This window comes from Panicum virgatum, chromosome 8K, assembly GCF_016808335.1.
Source record: "Panicum virgatum strain AP13 chromosome 8K, P.virgatum_v5, whole genome shotgun sequence".
NCBI lineage: Eukaryota > Viridiplantae > Streptophyta > Magnoliopsida > Poales > Poaceae > Panicum > Panicum virgatum.
Window position 1 is genome coordinate 10,665,663 of NC_053143.1, and position 9,645 is coordinate 10,675,307.

Sequence of the window (9,645 nt, forward strand, 5' to 3'; positions counted from 1 at the left end):
TCGTGGGTAACAAGCCTCTAACCCCAACCGACAAGTACTTTAAAAGTCCATCCGGACTGTACTTTGAATGTCGGGGGATTGCAAGGGACGTGCCTATCACAGTAGACAAAATCGAGGTGCACTTGGATTTCTACATCTACGATATCCTCGATTTTGATCTTCTCCTAGGCTACCCGCTAGAAAAACTTCTAGCATCTCATGGGAGCCTAGATGAAATGCTAAGGGAAAATGCTTCTGCCACTGCTGCCTCTTGTCTAGAAAATCCCATGGCAAAGCATTTTCCTGAGCAGAACTTGCTCGAGGAGATGGTGCATACATCTCCATTCGTATCATCCGACCCCGTCCTCTTGGAAGATGTCGAATCTTCTGAAGAGCACGACTCAAAAGATAGCCTTCACTTTTGTGAAGACAAACGTTCATCGTCCCCCTCGACCGAGTTTGAGCCTCTTCCCGTTGGCCTAGAATCTATTGTTCTCGACCTTGATCGAGATACAACTATAATCTTTCATGATGAATCTCTCGAGATGGAGAATCAAAGGGCCATGGAACTTTGTGAGGTGCCGACTCTGGAGTCCAATGAAAAGGATTCCTCAAATGAGCTTGGAAATTTCACTTTTGACATACCACATAAACCATGCTCATTCAATGCAACTCCAGAGTCAGGCATGATTAGTGCACCGTGCACACATGAGGACAACAACCACCTTATGGTCCTCTTCTGCAAAATCTTTAGAAGGTTGGTTGTAGATGTATATGTTTATCGTAAACATTGCAGATTTTGTGGGTGCACCGTGGCACTAACTTTGTAGCTAGCTTCAACGATTGGTGGTGAAACGATGACCCATCACCAATGATGGCTGCAAGAGTTATCATGGTCGAGCTTATGACCAAAAACAAAGCACTACCGGGAGATAGCCTGGACTATCATTTATTTATTTACTTCCTTATTTCCCTTTCAATAAAAAGCAAGAGCATGTTCTAGGATATAGTTTTCCTTCGGGTATTTTTGGTCGCTAACCTTTCTAGGGAAAGATCAAGAAGAATTACGAACAAGCAACACCTACGGACATGAGAGCTACACCGACTACAACACCTCGATATGCCTTGATGAAGGAACAACTACAGAAGGAGACTTGAAATCCATACACTTGAAGTTTTGCAAACTCCAAGTGTGGGGGAGGTATGTGTGTACCCCGAAGTAAGTTCCTTTCTCAATTCATATCTTGTCTTGGAATTGGTATATGTCCTCGCATCTTGCTCTATAAAAAAATGAAAAAAAATGAGAGGAATTGCCATGGTGACAACATTGAGTCTTCATCAACAAAATGCCATGGTAAGTGCTCTCAATGTCCTGCTTTTGACATTAAACAAAGCCCTACCGGGAGGTCGCCCGAGGATCACCAGGTTCGTACTCATACTTATCTCCTTTTGAATAATGCTCGATCATGCTTCATGCTTCCATTATCTGTCCTCTTATGCTCTAGTTTGAATGTGTGTCATGAGACACATTCATAGGCCTTTTAAATCAAGCATGGTGTTTGGGTTAAAATGTCCTCTTCAGTCAATTAGACCTTGTGTCTAGTTTGATTGACGTTCTTGGAGTTAACACTTGTATATATATTGGTTGCATATATGGTCTAACCCCTACAGAAATCTCCAAATCCAATTGGGTGAGTCAGTGAGCTGAATTCAAACGGAAAGGTAAGTAGAGGTTTTGAATTAATGTTGCACAACATATGCATGTTGATGCAATCTTAGTTCATCCTTGCTTGAGTAAGTATCTTGGTGAGATTAAATTTTAGTTTCAATAAATTTTAGCAGCTCCCTTGTTCTTAAAACCAGTAGAGCCATTAGTTTGTTTCCGTAGTTTTGTTTTGAATAAGCACCAGGTACAAGAACAAGTGTGGGGGAGATCTCTCGGAACTTTCATGCATATACACTCGAGATCTCCCACAAACACATGCACAACACCGAACGAACCAGGATGCAAAAAGCCAAGACGAATCAGAGCTCGTATTGAGCAGTGGAACCTCAGGTTTGGCTGACTAGCACCAGCTCCGATCATCTTCATCGCGACGGTTTGTGCACTCTACCCCTCGTACTCTCCTGAACCAATGAGTTTAAATGAAATATTTGATTAATCATTAAAATTAAACTCAAGGTATCCTCTGGTTCTTATGCTTCTCTATGATCGGCTTGCATACCTTTTATTCTTTGCTAACCCTGAGCTTGTGAATCATATCTTAGGGAACCCATAATTGTTAAGTTGTTGACCAGTGAGATATGGTTTGATGGAAGAATCCTTGCTTTCTCTGCTTTTATGTCTGGGAAACTTTTTTATCAAAAGGAAAACATACACAGCTTTACAACTCCACGTGCTTGTCCTACCAAAGCTATATGTTGACCTTTATGATACAAATCTTACACATATGTGCCTTGTTGTTGCTTTGAGCTTCATCAAACTTTGTGACCCTAGTGAGACGTCTTTCATACTTGTTTGATCAAGATCATGTGCACTCCACCAGCTAAACTTCTACACTAGAAGTTAGCTATGCCATTCCATCCATCCACAAAATAAAACTCCATGTTGAATATGATCTCTCTCTAGTGTCTCTCAAATGAGGCATGGGCTATATAAAAAATTAAAAAAAAAGAGAAAAGATGGCATGCCCAAAAAAAATAGGGACACATGAAGGTCCCAGTGTTGAAAAAAAATTGGACACATGAAGGTCCAAGAGAAAAAAGGGGAATATATATATATATATATATATATATATATATATATATATATATATATATATATATATATATTAATATAGCCATGCCCTCATGTTATCCAAATAAAAGGGAGAGAGATCCATAGAAGGAGTATTCCATTTGCACCATCCACCTTCCACATATGTGCAGGATCTTGATCAGCTTGTTTGATTTGTCATCTCCATGGATCCTTTGTTTGATTTTGCAATATATGTGACACAAGTGCATGCTTCCACTTCTCCTACCTTGAGCTCCACATAAGCCATCTTTAGAAGTAGGGTGAAAAGAAGTAATGCCTTGGTGAGGATTTATACACAGTAAGCGACATGAGAGATCCTATGGAGAAGTAAAGCTATGGTTGGTCTTTGCAAAAATATTTCCAAAACCCCAGTCATATAGCAGAAAAGTGGAGGAGACTGAAGTCAATACCATTCCGCTTTTCAACTTCCCAAGCAATTCATGGTAGACACATCAAAATTCACAGGTAAGGGTGAAGCTTAGAATAATTTGTATGCAGGTTCCATATCATATGAGTCCGGGTCCGCCTTAGTTCTTGCCTTTACTCGAGGTTGAGTAAAGAACTAAGTGTGGGGGATCTTGTTGACGGTCACTAACAACCCATTTTGACCGTCAACTATCGTGCAAAAGTCGAGCATCGGAGGGAATAAATACTAGCATAGGACGATTATTTGATGAATTCCATAGATGCTGGTCTAAGAATGTGTGCAGGTGAATTTGGGCTAAAAATATAGAAAACTAGCAAGAATGATCCAAGGTACAAATGCCCAATCACTAGGCAAGCCCAAGGGTCAAAAGGGCCCACTTGGCAGCTGCACATAAGAAGGAGATGCAGCCCATGAGCAATGACACGTCACCAATCCGAGGCAAACTCCTCTCGACCAATCAGATGCAAGCGCAAGGATCCATGGACCCAAATGTATCAGCTAAACCGACTTACCAGAGGCAATACCACGTGCTGAAGACCGAGGGACCCACGTGTCAACCACTGGACGAAGGCTGAAGGCGATTGGCAGCTGGGCCAGTTCGGCCGACCAACCTGGTCGGCCGACGGCCCAGTGGGCCCCACCGCCTCAAGCTACCACGTGTCACTTCCCTATTGGCTCTAGAAGGCGGTTTGAGGAGGATTGACTGCATTCCCGGGGTGGCTCCCTCCTATAAATACAAGGGGAGGGGGTGAGAATAGGAAAACACAACACACCCAACTCAACTCACATTTCTCCCTTGGAGCTTGAGGCCTTCATCCTAGATGCTTAGGTAGACTAGGAGGTGTAGAAGAAGAGGAGGAGAGTGAGGAGGAGTAGGGGGAAGTGCCAGGTCTGTCGGCACTCTTCTCCTCTTGTATCTCGACGGATGCTTATTCGGTTGTAAGTGTTCGAGACTTCCTTTGCTTATTTAGAATTAGAGTCTAGATCGCAAGTTATCATCTCTGCCTTATATTAGTTTATGTGTATGCTTATAGAGTAGCATTTGATCTTAGCTTAAGACCTCGGATAGAAAAGGGTAGTCTTGGCCAGGGCTAAGGTTAGTAGGGAAAGGTGTAGACGTGGTGTCTAGGATGGACTATACCACTCAGTTGTCCAATAGTCCCACAGTTTGTAGAGGTAGCCGGTAGGTGGTGACAGCCCTGTCCGAGCCTGAGTAATCCTTCACGTTCGGATATTGGATAGAGCACTATTATCGGAGCTATCGGCTTGTATAAGCCGGTCGAAACCGGTAGCTCGAAGTATAACGGCGACGTGATTTCTTCTTCTAGCCATAGATTTTATATCTAGGAAGTCCTCTCTTCTATCTTCTCCACACCAGCGTGTGTGTCCCTTGATGAGCCTGAAACCGTAGATAGCGTACTCACGTTCCTTAGTGGATATGATACCCTGGAATACTCTTGTGTGAAAGCTACAGCGGTATCCGTACGCTTGCGGATTTTATTCGTGGCGTTGCAAAGTACCAACGAGCACATTGACACGACGAAGCCGGGTGTCGCCAATCTGACACTGTCCTCCTCAAAGGCGGCTTCTGGGCAATTTGGCCACGGCGATGACAATACACACCGGGAGTCTGGTCGTGGGGTGGTCACCACCCTTCTACCACCTCCGGTCACAGGTACGCTTCTCACCTTTGACCCCCACCCCTCCCCTGTCCTGAATCCTGGATTTGGGTGGCTATCCCATGCTTGGGGATCGGCTATACCTTAGATGGATTTTCCTCAATTCGATGGCAAAAACCTTAAGATGTGGCAACACAAATGTGAATCCTACTTTGATCTGTATGCTTTTCCAGTCCATATGTGGGTCAAATTTGCTACGCTCAATTTTATTGCCATGGCTGCTTTTTGGCTGCAATCTGTGGATGCTATGGTTAAGGTTGCTTTGTGGAAGGACCTTTGTTTAGCTGTTCATGCTAGATTGAAAGAGACCAATACAATCATTTTGTTAGGCAGTTCTTTCATGTGAGGCAAGTAGGCACAGTAGCTGAGTATATTGAGCAGTTTGATGAGATAGTCCACCAACTTCGCGCTCATGACCCAAACTTTTCTGCCATTTTAACCACCAATAGATTTGTAGATGGTGTAAAGGATTCTATTAGAGCAGTTGTTATGATTCATAAACTTATCGACCTCGATACTGCGAGTTCTCTTGCTCTTTTACAGGAGGAACTGACTGTGGATGTATCCAAGAGGGAGTTCAGAAGATCTGATGGGAATTCTTATCTAAAGACTCCACCAACATCTCAAATTTCACTACCAGCCACAACTCAACGGCCTGTGTCTTATGGCAGCCCAGATGAGAAGAAGCATGTGGATTCTCCGAAACTCAGTAAGTCTGAAGATCTATCTGCTGCAATCAAAGCTTACCGTAGAGCCAAAGGATTGCGCTACAAGTGCGGTGTTAAATGGAATCCTTCTCATAAGTGTGCACCAACATGTCCCTGCATGTTGTTGAAAAATTGTGGCAAATATTACAAGACCCTAATACCATACCTACTCTTCCTATTGATCAAGACAATGATTCAGGTGATGATCTCATGAGCATTTCTGTCCATGCTATGAATGGGTGTGAGGCAGCCAGAACAATTAAGATTGTGGGTAATATCAAAGGCCATCAACCTATCTTGCTGTTGGATTCTGGTAGCTCCAGTAACTTTATCAGTGAAAAATTAGCTGCAGAATTCACAGAGTGGACTCCTTTGCTCAAACCTGTGTGTCTGTGCAAGTAGCCAATGGCAATATCATTCTCTGTACTCACAAACTGGAGAATGTAGAGCTAGTAATTCAAGGACATCTCTTCCTGGTGGACCTCAAAATTCTACCTCTTCAATGCTATGATGTGATTTTGGGCATGGAATGGCTGGAACAGTTTAGCCCCATGGAGATTCGCTGGGCTTTAAAGTGGCTGTCTTTCAATTATATGGGAACCAGAATTACAATCCAGGGTGTGGTGCCTGATTTGACTAAAATCCCATCTCTATCACTCTCTCAAGTAGAGAGGTTGCACAATGAGGATGCAGTTTGGTGCATACTAGAGCTATTCATGGTGAACACTGAAACAAAAATGGATAGCTGGCCGATGGAGATCCAGAAAATGATTGCTGAATTTGCTGACATTTTTGACACCCCTCAGGGACTGCCCCCAAAACGGTCTCACCACCATACTATCCCATTTATTGCTGGAGCTCAACCATTCAGGATCAGACCTTATAGATACAACCCATGTCAGAAGGATGAAATAGAGAAGCAGGTGCAAGAACTGTTGAAAAATGGAATGATCCAAGAAAGTTCTAGTCCTTTTGCATCTCCTGTACTTTTGGTAAAAAAGAAGAGTGGAGAATGGCGAATGTGTGTGGACTATAGAAGGTTAAATGCCCAGACAATTAAGAACCGATATCCAATGCCTGTCATGGAAGAATTTCTGGATGAATTGAGTGGAGCTTGTTAGTTTTCTTCATTAGATCTTAGATCTGGTTATCATCAAATCCGAGTTGACCCTGCTGATATCTACAAGACAGCCTTTCAAACACACAATAGGCATTATGAGTATAAAGTCATGCCTTATGGAGTGACTGGAGGTCCTGCAACTTTTCAACATGTCATGATTTCTGTTCTAGCCCCATTTCTACGCAAATGTGTGGTAGTCTTCATAGATGACATTCTTATTTACAGTAAAACATGGGAGGAGCACATCACTCATATCAGGGCAGTTTTTCTGACCTTGCAGCAGGAAGGCTTTAAAGTAAAACTTTCCAAATGTTTGTTTGCACAGAAACAAATTCCATATTTGGGACAGGTTATCAGTGGTTCTGGTGTAGCTACTGATCCTTCTAAAGTCTCAGATGTGCAAAATTGGCCTAGACCACAAACACTCAAAGAAGTTAGTGGATTTCTGGGCCTAGCAGGATATTATAGAAAGTTTGTGAAGGTTTTTGGAATCATTAGCAGACCTCTAACAAATCTGCTCAAGAAGGGAGAAATATTTCTATGGCCTCATGATTAGGAACAGGCTTTCCAAACTCTGAAAACTGCCTTAAGTTCAGCACCAGTTTTGGCTTTACCTGATTTTTCCAAACCTTTTGAAATTGAGACTGATGCTTCAGATAAAGGGATTGGTGTAGTATTGCAGCAAAATGGCCATCCTATTGCATACATCAGCAAGGCTTTGGGTCCTAGGAATCAAATGCTTTCAGCCTATGAAAAGGAATGCTTAGCTATTTTACTAGCTGTTGACCATTGGAGATCATATCTGATTCAAGGGGAATTTGTGCTTAGAACTGATCAGAAAGCTCTTACATATTTGGATGATCAGAGACTTACAACTCCCTGGCAACAAAAGGCTCTGACCAAATTAGTGGGGCTGCAGTACAAGTTATGTTACAAGAAAGGCATTGAGAATCGAGCTGCCGGTGCATGTCTCGTATTCAACCCCAAGATAACCTAGAAGTTATTGCCATTTCGGTCACCCAACCAGTGTGGCTTGAGGAACTTAGGCTGGCTTATTACAAGTTTCCAGAAATAGCAAAGATATTGGCTTCTTTAACCCTCCAGAATCCATTGGGAGATTACACTTTAAAAGATAGAATCATCAGATTCAAAGGGAAAATTCTGGTTCCACCTGATCATCAAATGCAAGCCAGAACTATCTCAGCACTACACGCTAGCCCAGTTGGCGGACATTCTGGTTTTCATGTCACATATCACAGGGTGAAGGCCTTATTCTGGTGGATTCGATTAAGACAAAGTGTACAAGAAATGGTGGCTGGTTGTCAAGTGTGCCAACAGGCAAAAGCTGAACGCGTGAAGTATCCAGGTTTGTTACAACCTCTTCCAGCCCCTGATTTTGCTTGGCAAGTTGTGACTATGGACTTTATCGAGGGTCTTCCACGATCTCATGGCTATAACTGTATCATGGTGGTGGTAGATAAGTTCTCCAAGTATGCCCACTTTGTGCCCCTATCTCACCCCTTTACTGCTCTTAAAGTTGCTTTACAATACATGGAACATGTTTTCAAACTACATGGTTTACCTGAAGCCATTGTGTCTGATAGAGATAAGGTATTTACAAGCAATTTATGGCAAGAACTATTCAGATTGGCTGGGACTGAATTAAGAATGAGTTCAGCATATCACCCTCAGTCAGATGGGCAAACTGAGAGGGTCAACCAATGCTTAGAAGGGTACTTGCGCTGTTTTGTTCATTCTTGTCCTACTAAGTGGAAAGAATGGCTTGCTTTGGCTGAGTTTTGGTATAATACAAGTTATCATACCAGTCTGAACAAAACTCCTTTTGATGTGTTATATGGCCAATAACCACGCCATCTGGGTATAGATGTGGTGGAAGCCTGTGCGGTTCCTGATTTGCAAACCTGGTTACTTAACCGCAAGTTGATGGTCCAACTGCTGCAACAACAACTCTATCGTGTTCAGCAGAGGCAAAAATATCAGGCTGACAAGAATCGCACAGAGAAATCTTTTGTGGTGGGTGATCAAGTCTTTTTGAAGATACAACCATATGTTCAGTCCTCTCTTCACAAACGGGCAAATCACAAGCTGTCATTCAAATATTTTGGTCCTTTTACTGTGATTGAGAAGATTGGTACAGTGACTTATAAATTGAATCTCCCAGCATCCACTACAATCCATCCAGTTTTTCATGTTTCTCTGCTGAAGAAAGCTGTGGGTACCAATCATCAGGTCAGTGATGTTTTACCACCAGTGTCTGACCAGTTTCAAGTTCCTGTTAAAATACTGCAGTGACGAAATCTGTCTCGCAACAATCATCTGGTGCCACAAGTTCTTGTGCAATGGTCGTCATGGCCGGCATCAATGGCTACCTGGGAAGATGAAGATGAGATTCGGAGGCGGTTTCCTGCTGCATCGGCTTGGGGACAAGCCGTTTCTCATGGGAGGGAGGTGTCACGGAGTCGACACCGGCCCAACTGGAAGGACACAAGCCCAGGACACGAAGGCCCAACCCGAAGTACAACGGCCCACAATGGGTCAGCTTTTTCTTTTTTATATTTAAAAAAATCAAAATTTCAAAAATATGTCTGTTTTGAAAATTTTCAAAAATATACCCCGGTCGCCCTATGGGGGGGCGACAGACCCTAAATGTAATTTTTGTTCTTCAAATTTGCAACGAGGTCCTTGGCCGGGGGCGCGCGCATGCAAGGGGGGCCTGTCGCCCCCCCCCCCCCCCAACGGGCGACAGGGGGGCCTGTCGCCTCCCCCTCGGGCGACCGGTGGGCCTCGCCAACAAGCGCGACAGGGGGGCCTGTCGCCCCCACCTCGGGCGACCGAGTCTTGCCCCCCCTATATAAGCATTCTACCCACATTCCCTCCTCATTTGAGCCCAAAAATTCCACCAAAAATCCAGAAAA